Genomic DNA, 12,561 nt, shown 5'->3' on the forward strand with positions numbered 1-12,561 from the left:
ATATTTTGATAATTATCAACTTTAATTAATAATCAATATTATAATTTATGATAATGGGGTTCACAATTCATCCCAACAAACAAACTTAAAAAGAAATTAATTATACTAAACATAAAGAAATTAATATCATGAAAATTTAAAAAAAAATCGGCAGCATAACAATTTGTAAATTGAGATTTCCCGGGCACTAAACCCTCAATTTGATCAATTTAAGTAAACCACGATTGATATTTTGATAATTATCAACTCAAATGAATAATCAATATTATAATATGATAATGGGGTTCACAATTCATCCCAACAAACAAACTTAAAAAGAAATTAATTATACTAAACATAAAGAAATTAATATAATGAAAAGTTTTAAAAAAAATTAGCAGCATAATAACTTATAAATTGAGATTTTTTCGGGCACTAAACCCTCAATTTGATCAATTTAAGTAAACCATGATTGATATTTTGATAATTATCAACTCTAATCAATAATCAATAGTATAATTTCTGATAATGGGGTTCACAATTCATCCCAACAAATGAACTTAAAAAGAAATTAATTATACTAAACATAAAGAAATTAATATAATGAAAATTAAAAAAAATTGACAGCATAACAACTTATAAATTGAGATTTTCCAAGCACCAAACTCTCAATTTGATTAATTTAAGTAAATTTTAATTGAAATTTTAATAATTATCAACTCTAATCAACAATCAATAGTATAATTATTTGAAAAAAAAATTAAAAAAACTTAAAAAATAACAAGAGGCAAGCTGTAATAAAAAATAAACTAATTAAGTAATAAATAATAATTAGTAACAATGAAAATTTAACCCAACAAATAAACTTAAAAAGAAAAAAAATAGTAGGAAAAGAAAATAAAAAAATAGTAAAAAAATTAGAAGCTAAAAATAATTAAGTACAAAAAAGTAGCTAAAAAATTGCCCAAAAAAAAACTTATAGACGAAATCCAGAAGAGATAGCAGCTGGCAGTGGTGGCGACAGCGACGTCGGCTGGAGAGGCGGAGAGACGAGCTATGGAAAATGTAGTTGGAGGCGAGCTGTGGGAAAGACAGCTAGATGGCACAGCTAGAACCTATGGCAGAGCTAGAGAAAGGACGAGCTAAGGGAAAATGAGCTGAGGGGAAAAGCTAAGGGATGACTGTAGCGACGGCAGCTGAGGGAAACGAGCTAAGGGAGACAAGCTGAGGGAAATGGAGATCTGGACAAAATGCACGGCGCTGTGGCTGTCTGATGAAGATGTCTGAATTCAGACATCTTCATCAGACAGCCACAGCGCTATGCGTTTCGTCCAGATCTATCTAAATTCAGACATATTAACCTAAAATAAGATAAATTAATTTCAAAAATACTTAATTAATTAATTTATTTAAGAAAAATTAATTTACCTAAAATAAGAAATACTTAATGAACATAATTTATTAGAATTATATTATTAATTACTAAATTTTATTTTAATTTATTAAAATTAAATTTTTAAATAAATAATTTACTTATTTATGTCTTAATTAATTTAATTTATTATAGTTATTTTTAAAATTAATTATATTTAGGTAATAAATAATTGAGTAATAATTTAATTTAACTAATTAATTAAATTAAATGATTTAATTTTTTAAAATTAATTAAATTAATTTTCTTTAACTAATTTCATTTATGGCAATAGTTAATCTTAGGACTGTGGCTATAAATAGAATACATAAGCATTTAATTATGAAAAAGTCACTTGCGCATATATTGTCACAGGTTTTTGAGAAACTATGGTGAAAAATGTGTCATTAAAATTCTATTTTGTACTAGTGAAGGAGCATCATGGAAAGATATTTAGAGAAATGAACTAAGGTCTTTCAAAGGAATTAAAGTTATAACGTTAATTAACTTGTTTTTAATTCACATGAAGGACCCTATATAACTAGCCTTTTTTTTCAAAATTTTTTATTACATGGTCCTATTCACTAACAGGATTTAAATTATCTGAAGTTAGTATCTATAGATTTATGTGAAGTTTATCTTTTCAAAGAAACAAGATAATTTTTTATATTTTACAAAAAATAATAAAATGAGAAAAAAAATACTAAAAACAAAAAATTTTGTTGATCAGGCTTCACCCCTCCAGTAATGAAACATCGCCACATTGATGTAAAGGAGGAAAGAAATCCTTTTGGTGTTCCAATATTTAATTAATGCCAAATTGATGTAAAGAAGGTGTCATTCATTCTCCCTGAGCCAAGTTTGCGGAAAATGAGGGGGAATCGTATCAATTGTCAAACACTTCAATTCCCAAATTAGAAAGATGGATATATCACTCTTTTCTAAAAATGTTTAAAAAAAATAACACAAGGTTATTTCATATATTTTCATTTTTATTCTTTGAATACTTGCTCATACATTAGTAAACATAGAAAAAATAAAGATGTGTTGTAGAGTTATATTGCTTGAGTTAGCAAAAAAAAAAATTGCTTGAATATTTTTACTTTAAAATAAAAATTTAAATTCAATAAAAAATAAAATAAAAAATTTGGGTCAAATTCAATGGGCCAATCTGAATGATCTTAAAGCCAAACTTGAGAGCTTAAAAAAATTTTATACTTTGAGCTTATTTGAATCATTCGAATAAACTCGAGCCAAACCTAAACTTGAATAAGCTTAGATTAAATACTTGAATTCTTTTTATCACTAATAAAATGAAATTAATATTCACTTCATCTTTTATTTAACACTCAAAAATCCTCTCCTCACAAGAATTTGAGTTTGGACATTTAACACTCTTAAATAAAATTTTAATATTCTAATATCTTTTTTAAATATTTTTTGAACATATTAAGAAAAACAAATATAAGAGTGGTACTTCACATGCTTTCATTTTTATTCTTTCAATGCTTATTCTTACTTCAATAATGATAAGAAAAAAAACATGTTTTGTAGTGTTATATTGCTTGAAAAAAAATTGTTTTTGAAGATAAAAATTGAAATTGGATTAAAAAAATTAAATAATACTCTATTGAACAATTCTAGTATTTTATTTTTTTATCATTTACATATTTTAGGTGTATTTTTTTATCATTTTCCCTATTTGAAAAATAATTTTAGCATAGTAGTCTATTTGGTGCCTTATAATAATAAGAAATCAAAGTGATGAGTATAATTATATTAGTAGTACAAGGGAGGAAAGAATAATGCCTAGTTTGATAGCAATGAATTGGAGAGACAAAAGTGAAAATGGAAGTGAAACTCATAATTTGGTGTATTTGGTTTTCATGAATTGGATTCTTTAGGAAAGTGAGTTTCAGAAAATATGATAGAATTGGGTTCCTTAGCCAGACCAAAAGAACTCAGTTCCTCCCTCACTTCCTCTCCCATTTTCCCTCCGTACTCTCAATCTCTCTCTTGCCATGTTCATGCCTTCGACAGAGTCCTCCCTCTTCATAGAATGACAGCGATGCTCCGGTGCCCACCTGTGACCCCACTACCTCCGTCACCGAGCTCTAAGCTTGACCACTCTGGTCATGATATCGTCAACCCATTCCCCACTTCCATTATCTCCTCCCTCATTCCATTAGATTAGGTTGGCGCCGCTGCCCCTTCTCCTCTATCTCACTCAATCGCCAGTGCCATTGCTCTCTCCCTCTCTCCCACTCCACCATGGCCAGCACCTCCATTATCTCCTTCCCTGTCCAATTTATTGGTTCCCTGATTCAAAGATTCATGGGTTTTATCTTCGATTCTCTTCTTGATTGATTGTGCCTGGATTATTGTTTTCAATTAATTGGGGGCTTTGATTATCAATTGGTTATTGTTGTCATGCCTCCTGGTTCATGGAAGAGATAATGGAAGAGGCAGAATAATGGATTTTTTTCCCCAGATTTGGGGCTTTTAATAGAAGTGAAGAGACAATGGATGATTGTTTTGTATTATTGTTTCAATTTGGGGCCTTGATTTTACTGCCACTATAGTTTTGATTCACCGCCATCTCATTTCAACATGGCGGTTCTTTCTTTGTCCGACGGTTGTTCATGATGGCAATGAATGCTTCTACGGTGGAAGAGATTTTTTTTTTTTTGGTTGAAGCGTATTTTGGTATTTTAATATGATAAATACATATTTTAATTAAAAATTTCCACCTCACTTCCTCCTCCATTTTACTTCCCTTTTCACTTCCACTTCCATTATCAAACGAGACGTAAGGGAATTGGAAAAGAGTAATTGAGGTTGGTGGGAACATAATGATGAAAATTAAAAGAGAGAATTCACAATTAAGTTTGTCGGGTATGATGCCCCATTTTTCACAATAGTACAAAATACAATTCCAAGACACAGTTTTCGCGACAATTATAAAAATAACTGTTGTGATAATAGATTTAATGGCAAATATATAAATATGTAAAAGAAGAGAGTCATTATCGCCACAGTTATAATTTATAATTGTCCCAATAATATATTTTGTATTTATTATTTTTGATTAAATATTATTTTGTAATTAACATTAATAAATTTAGAATTCTTTTTCAATTTTCATATTATTTCTTATTTTATATCCAAAACATTTAAATATTTATTCTAATCAAGATTTTATATTACATGTATTAAAATTTATATTAAATAATAAATAATTTATATAATTTTTTCTAATGAATTGATATTATAAAACAATTTTAAATTTTCTATTTTTTTATAATTGATTATTACGACAAGTCTTTAAAAACCTATCGACATAATGCCCATAATATTTATAACGACAGGTCCCAATGATAATACTTATTAGATAACGACAGGTCCCAATTAAGCCTGTCATGATATTACTTATTAGAATTGTCTCATCTTCACAGAGAGCTGCTTGTCAGTTTTGTTTTCTTAAAACCCTATTAACCTTAAGGGGAGGCCAGAGCAACCAGGGCGTTATTCATAGTTGCCGACTGAAATCCCTTAGGAACCTCTCAAAACCCTTGACTTCTTGAGTGCTTGATGAGTTGGAGGTAGGATCAAGCTGATGGGGGAGACCATCCTGGGGCCTTTAGTGGAAGTAGGACCTTGGAGTTCAAGCTCCAACTCACCACTCGAGGTTACGGTGAAAGCCCCTCCCTAGTTGATTTTAGCCTTGATGTCTTCTGGATTGGCAATACCACTTGGGGTTACAGTTGACATAGTAGCCCCCAAAGCTTCAACATGTTCCGTCATCTCTTGAGTCACTTCCTGAGAAACTTCAGGATTGGCAGAGGTAGGGGAAGTAACCACTCGAGGATCTGAGAGTTAGGTCTCCTCTCCCCATGTTGAAGAGGACTTACTCTACCATTATCAGAATCTACTAACAAGATCATTGTCTGTTGGCACTTGTGTGTGCACTTTCCTTTCTAAGGAGTGGGGCCGGTCAAGAGCGGAGTAGAGGAAGGTTGGTCGAGTAGAAGAGGTGTTGTCTTCTTCCTCCTCTTAGCATTAGGTGAAGGAGATGGAGCCTGCTTCCTCTTATCAGGACCATCTCCTTTGTCTGGACAACTTAAGGAGATATTCTTAGCCCCAGGCTTCCTAGAGGCTGAAGGGGCAGATACTTAGGATGAGGCGTCATCTTGCTTCATCCCTTAGATCACAATCCTTAGCGAGGGGGCCGTTTGGGTCTCAAAAGCAATGGAGGCATCGATGTTTTCCCTCAGGAACGTCATCTGCATGTGAAATTATGTCCAATCACAGCCTCTAAGAATAAAAACAGGATTAGACTTGAGTATAAGGTAAAAGAAAGAAAACTAAGACAAACATGAGAGGTGATACTTACTGGTGTAGCTTTTTATTATGTGCCTAAAATAGTAGGGCCACCATTTATTAAAGCAAAGGCAGACATCTTTATCTACAAGTTTCACCTTACACTGCCTCTAAGCTGTATATGGAATAGCTATCTAGTCAATAGCCTCCCTATCAAGCAGCTCCACATTGATTTAGGGGGAGAAGCCCTGAGGGATGCACTAGCTCAGTCCAAACTAGCCCACCACTGGTTGAGGATGATAAGACTCCAAGTAGACCCTTAAAGACTTGGAGGAAGAGCCAGTGTATGGTAGCCACATCTTCCTGAGAGTAGTGGCCAAGAAGAAAACCTCATCCATGAGTAGCTTGGCGGGCTTGTTCTTCTATTCTACCATGTGCTTATACTAGGTGGGGAGGCAGCGGTCTGAAATGTTAAAGGCCTTCAAGGTCCTCCCCAAGGACTGGCTTTGCTGACTAAAGAACTGGAAGAAGTTCTTTGAGTTAGTCAGCAGATGACCACCCAGAGATAAGTGAAAGCGTGGTTGGCGCAGGAATCATCTAGGAAAGGCTCCTGCCGTAGAAGTGGAAAGTAGGCCATCCATAACTTTAAAAACTAGACAAGCCTATAGAAGTTGCTGAAAGGTTTCTTTGTCAGTAACTCCCTTATGCCGTCATAGAGACAGCACAGAAACATCATCCCCAAGGCTATTTGATTGTCGCAGAGCAGGGACTGGGTGATCCTTAAGTGTAGCTGCACGAGCTTTCTCCCTCGGGGGCCAGGATTTATTGGCTCAGTAAGATCCATATGAAGACTAGATGCTCCATGGTAATGACAGGCTTCATGGCAGTGACGATCTCAATGGCTAGCTTCTCGAAGAATAACTCCATAATCTTCGTGTAGGAGCTTGCACTCCTGATCTTGCTCTCTAAATTGGGGGGAGGCCGGTATATGAATCATGCTTCTCAAGGATCACGTAGAAGTTCTCCTCCTCGGTGATGGGTAGCCCCAAGAACATGAAGATGTCCCATAGCATGAGAGACATAGAGCTGAGCTCGAAGAAGAAGGTATTGTAGCTTGGAGCCCAAAAGCTTAGGAGGGCCATTAGAAGCTCGATGAGGACATCAACATCAACCAAAGATAGCTGGATTAGATCGTACAAACTCATCTCCTTCCACTAAGGGGCATACTCCAACTTCAAGCAGCTGAACCAAGTGTGAGGAGACCAGGGCTAGTTCCTGAGTTTTCTACAGGATGACTAGAGGAAGGGTGAAGTTCGAGCCAAGACTAAGTTGCAAATAGAGGTCAGTGGCCATAGATTTGGCTGAGTAGGGGCTGTGACTTCGAACAGGTCAGGAGAGATGGTTAGGTACCCGACGTCACTTTTATTAGAGATTTGGAAGCTCCAAGGAGAAGTGCTGGAAAAGAAAAACAAAGCACAGTTAACATACTTCTCTAATAAAATAGAAGGGCTAAACATGAGAAGCGAGAAACTTACCAAAAATCCACCAATTCGTGGAATGATGAATCCTCTTGTAAAGAAATGAATGACTATTAGAATGGGGAACCAATCTAAAAGGAAAAAGGGTTTTCAAACCACTAAATGCATATTGTCATAAACTCGTCGAGTGGGGTAACGGGATTTTAGATAGTCACCAGAGAATCAGGTAGACACCTAGTGGAGGTAGAAGATGGAGCAAAAACAAAAGAAGTAGCAGTAGTAGAGGAAGCCATTTGAGAGCAAAGGTAAGAGGAATACGAAAGAGTGAATGCTTGAAGTTCAAGAAACAGCGGAAAGGGCAAGAGAAGTGACCAAAAAAAGAAATGAGTTTATATCAACAAAAGGGCAATTAGAAACGAAGCAATGTTTTAGTTTTTTCAAACGTGCCACGTGGCTTACGTTACCAAACATTGGCACGCGAAGGGCATTGTTTGGGCTAAATATGAAATGCCGCTCAAATAAGTCACAGGGCTTGTTGGGCTAAGTAATTGAAGTGTTAGGCCCAATATAAACGAAAAGGGCCGGCCCCGAGGCTCAATAAAGGCTACAATAAGTAAACATGTTGAAATCTCATCAGCTACAAATATTAGACTGTTGGCACGAAGACACGATCTTAAGTAATGCTAAAATCTACACCCAAGTATCTCAATGAAATGGGTTGGTTACCAAAATGGAGAGCATGGAATAAAGATCGGGCCATGAGTTTTGCAAGATCCTTGATTCTTCGGCAAAACGTGTTAGGTTTCAAGGAAGAGGTTACCGCTACTCTGACACTATAAATAAAAAAACAAAATATAGAAAAAAATAGTCAACACTCAATCAAATACTCACAATTTGACATTTTTAGCCCCTTTTTAGCTGTCAGTTTTAGGTCTGTAATCTTTTCACATTTTAATAAAAATCAAACACTTATTCTACCAAAGCCTTGTATTTTTTTACATGAAAGTAAACTGTGGTAAGGGAGCTCAGGAACCTTTTGTTATCAATTGAGACTCAGCGTCTTTGGCACGGCCGGTATTTGTTGTTCATCAAGAACAAATTCAAAAGAAAGTTGAATTAGAACCCCAAAATTTGTAGAAAATATTTGGAAGGAAAATTTTATGCCCATCAAATGTGATAATGGTTACATATTAAAATAAGACAATGCATATATCATATAGACAAAGAATGACAAAATAAAGCTCAAGAGATAATTAACATATAAATTAGAGAAAAAGAATAAGTGAAATGTATGATAGGGAGTTGTTGAAAATCAATAGAATATTTTTCACCATATATAATGCACATGGGCTAGTAAAATAATTGCATCACTGATGCAAAAAAAGAATCTATAGGCATCAAGGCCTCTTAAGAGGCACATCTTCCTGCAATATATTGATATGAAGGAAAATAAATTCTCAGTACTCCTTGTCAATGCACTCAAAAAGAAGAAATTTACAAATAGAATGAATAATATAAAAATTTTAAAATAACACTGTATAATTTAGAAATGCCGTAGGAGATCTTTGCACATATCCACAACTTCATCAAGAATTTTAATATGTCTTTCACAAGTTGATAGTGTATGACTTATATCTCTAATAATGCAGAGGGATTTATAGCAAAACTTGAACAAAATATAGGGACTCAAAATTATATTTTCCTTGAAAATTCTTTTTAACAATTGTAGAATCATGGCCCTTCATGATTTTTTATTTGGGGCAACATGGTAGGTAGAGAGATATTGTTCTGGTATAATAATATAGTCTTTCATGTATGCCTCACAAAGTGGATCTGATTTGGTTCTGGCCAGTAGCCTTGGGTTGGAAGGCACTGCTCTAAACATGGAAAGATTCCTCTGCTGCCGTGCCCTACTCTTCCCAACCAATTCATTCAGTTTTAGGAAACGCCTATCACCGACCTCCTTAAATGTCTATTTTTTCATTTTTGATAAAAGGCAAAGTTGTATTAGAAATTAAGGAAAAAAAAAACCTAGAGTAAGATTACATACAGTATAGTTGCCTATATGACCTCGCCCGCAATAACTCAAGATTAATAATTATATTCAAGTCTGTGTATCTTTGTTGCAGTGGTGAGGGGCTTTCTGTTTCGGGATATAATCTTTAATGGACATTTTGAATTTTGAGGGCACATTTATTCACTTGGTTTCCATTTTTGGGTGTGAACACAGAACAAGCAACATGCACGGCTCTGCTGTATTTTCAATTACGTCAGTGTTCTTTCTCCTCAGCGACAAGATTCATTTCATTTTATTTTTCACTTGAACAACTAGAAGCAGGTGGGGTCTATATTTGTTTCTAATCGTAAATAAGCATTCATTATTGCTTCTCTTTGATGGTACCACTTCCCAGAAAGAGAAGCAAAAATAAGGGCAGAAATTGGAGAAGCATTGTTTATTATAATCACGACCAAGTCCTTTATCATGTGATTAATTATGGTATGTTTAATTTTCATTGATCACGAAATTTAGGCTTTACCTTGACTCTTATTATTTCCCAGGTTATTCACCGTGTAATAGTTATACAAAACTAAACTATTATCTCATGCAATTTATTTTTTAAAAAAATTTAGAAAGCAGGGTCAGATTCCTAAATAAACAACAAAAATTTACAAACAACACTGGAAGTGTGGATGATGGGCTCCAGAGTTATTAAAGTTGGGAGTGAAAGAGAAGGCATGTTTGTGTTGGTCAACAGATAATTAAGAACTGTAAGAGCATTCATTATTTGCTTCTTTTAATTATTTCCTTTACTCATGCTCGGCCAGGAGGCAGGTGTCCAGATTAGAAATCTTCCTGTCAGTGCAAAATCAAATCAAATTCATCCATGTGATATCTTTCATTAGATGCTCTTTTCTCCTGGTTCCAGAACTCTTCTTGCCAACCCCTTCCTTTTTTCCCTACTTTTGGAATTTTGCAGGGACTGATCGTAGGAAATTAGTGAGGTTCTCAAGTTTGCATGTGATGACTTCTAGAGTACCACTTGGTGGGCCTGGTTTGGTTAATTATTAGTATGGGAAAGAATGGATTAGGGGCCTCTCCATTTCTCTCTCCTTTCCTTTCCATTTCCCCAATCCTCACCTTTAATTAATTCTATAATTAAAAAATTATTTAATAAAATGATATGGATAGTGAAGATTGGGAAAGTGGAGGGAAAATGAGAAAAAGAAGTGGAGAGGCCCTGGTCCAGGCAAGAATGGCCAGAAAAAGTTCAAAACTTTGATGAATGTCTTCCTATTTTTGATTGGTGTGTTGGAGCGAGTATCCACATAACAGGGTTCAAAAACTTGAATCATTCTAATGGTCCGTGAACGCAGCCTAAAATATTAATTGATTAGCTTATGACACTATACTGACAGAGAGAAAGCAAAAACATGACCAAAAATAGTAAAAGTGACCACATGAATTAAATGAAAAGCAATTGCATGTCTACATAAAAATGGTACACCTTCACGATGGCTGATAGGGCTTTGAATTCTCGCAAAGGGACCATTAAAACCTAATTACTGTGAATGTGGGTCATATCTTAATTGGAATCAAGCAAGAATTATGGGAAAAACCGAGAAAAGGCCCAATCTTGTTTTCTTTTTTAATATAACAGGAACAACTTTTTTTTTAATTGGAATCAATTCTTTTCTCTCTTTTTTCCCGAAAAAGATAAAAGAAGTATAACAAATGCAAATGAAAAGCAGACTACTAATCGATTACCAAAAAAAAAAAAAGCTAACTACTCATCGTGGGAGGAACTTTAAGATAAAACCATATGTCAAGTTACTAATACAACAATACCACAAATCCATATTATGTTCCATTACATCACAATAATTAAGATTGAATGGTTTAGGATATTATAAGGCGCGAATTTTTCCCCCGCTCAAGACCTGCCTAATGGCTAATTCAACCAAGCCAGTTGTCAAACCCGTCCGATTCGTAATAAGCCAATATGCATAAGTTAAGACTCAAATCGAGAAACTTTTGCATATAGATTGTAGTCTAATCATTTGGGCTGGTCTGAATATTTAAAAAAATTGGTTAAAAGTTTTCAGACAAAGTCAAATCAAATCAAGTCAAATTCTGCGCTCTCTTCTTTTAAATACTTTTTTCTTGGCCCCACAGCTTTTCTTGCCCAAACCTTTCCATTTTTTGACAAATATTCCTCTTGAAACTTTAAAATGATTAGGTTTTCATCTTTCTACTTTTGGTATTTTGTAGGGACTGATCATAGGAAATCAATGAGATTCTGAAGTTCGCATGTGACTTTTAAAGTACCTCTCTTTAATGAATTTCGTCCTTTTTTCTCGGTGTGTGTTGGAACGAGTGCCACATAGAAGGGTGCAAAAACTTGAATTTGATCCATGAACTTAATAAAAAATATTTCCAAAATATTAATTGATTAACTCTTGACACTTTACTGGCAGAGAGAAAACAGGACCAAAAATAGTAAAAATGACCTTAAATGATAAGCAGTTGCATGTCTATATAAAAATAGTATACCGTCACGATGTGGCTTTGAATTCTCGCATAGGGGCGCCATTAAAACCTGATTACTATGAACGTGGGTCATATCTTAATATTTACGACACCGTTTTGAGCGCTCTGCGGATTCAAAGATGACTTGGGAGTTGGAAGTCAATGTTTACATGTGAAAGTGGGAGTGTGACAGACGCAATTTTCTTTTGGAAAATGGAACCTAATGCCTCCAAATCAAAGAAATTTGCACCTAATACCCAATACATTCTGAATTGATTTTGTAAGCTTAAATATGTACATATGTTTGCTAGTAAAAAGACTCATTTGCTTCTTGTTTGAAATGTACAAGTTTTTTAGGTATATGTATAATAAAATGTTCGTATGTAATGTGAAAAGGTCCATACATTTAAAACACAATGTCTATTGATCACTATATAGTCCATGCAATTTAGTTTAACAATAATGAAAATTTCCTCATGTGTATGGACAATAGAATGTTCGTATATAACATGAAAAGATTCATACATCAACAACACAATATCCATTCATTATATATAGTCCATGTGATTTAGTTGAACAATAATGTCTAAGTTTTTTAGGTGTATGAACAATAGAATGTTCGTATATATCCTGACAAGATCTATACATTAATAACACAATATCTGTTCATATACATAGCATGCGTGGTTTAGTTAAATAGTAATTTTTAAATTTTCTAGGTGTATGACTAACAGAATGTCCATATATAACATGATTCATGCATTAACAACATAATGTTCTACGCACGATGTTATTTTTTCAAACCAGATGAGAATGAATCTTTATATATTTGCATGTAAGGCCTT

The sequence above is a fragment of the Prosopis cineraria genome, unplaced genomic scaffold, assembly GCF_029017545.1.
Source record: "Prosopis cineraria cultivar Desert tree isolate PC_DT_omini unplaced genomic scaffold, ASM2901754v1 PC11, whole genome shotgun sequence".
Lineage (NCBI taxonomy): Eukaryota > Viridiplantae > Streptophyta > Magnoliopsida > Fabales > Fabaceae > Prosopis > Prosopis cineraria.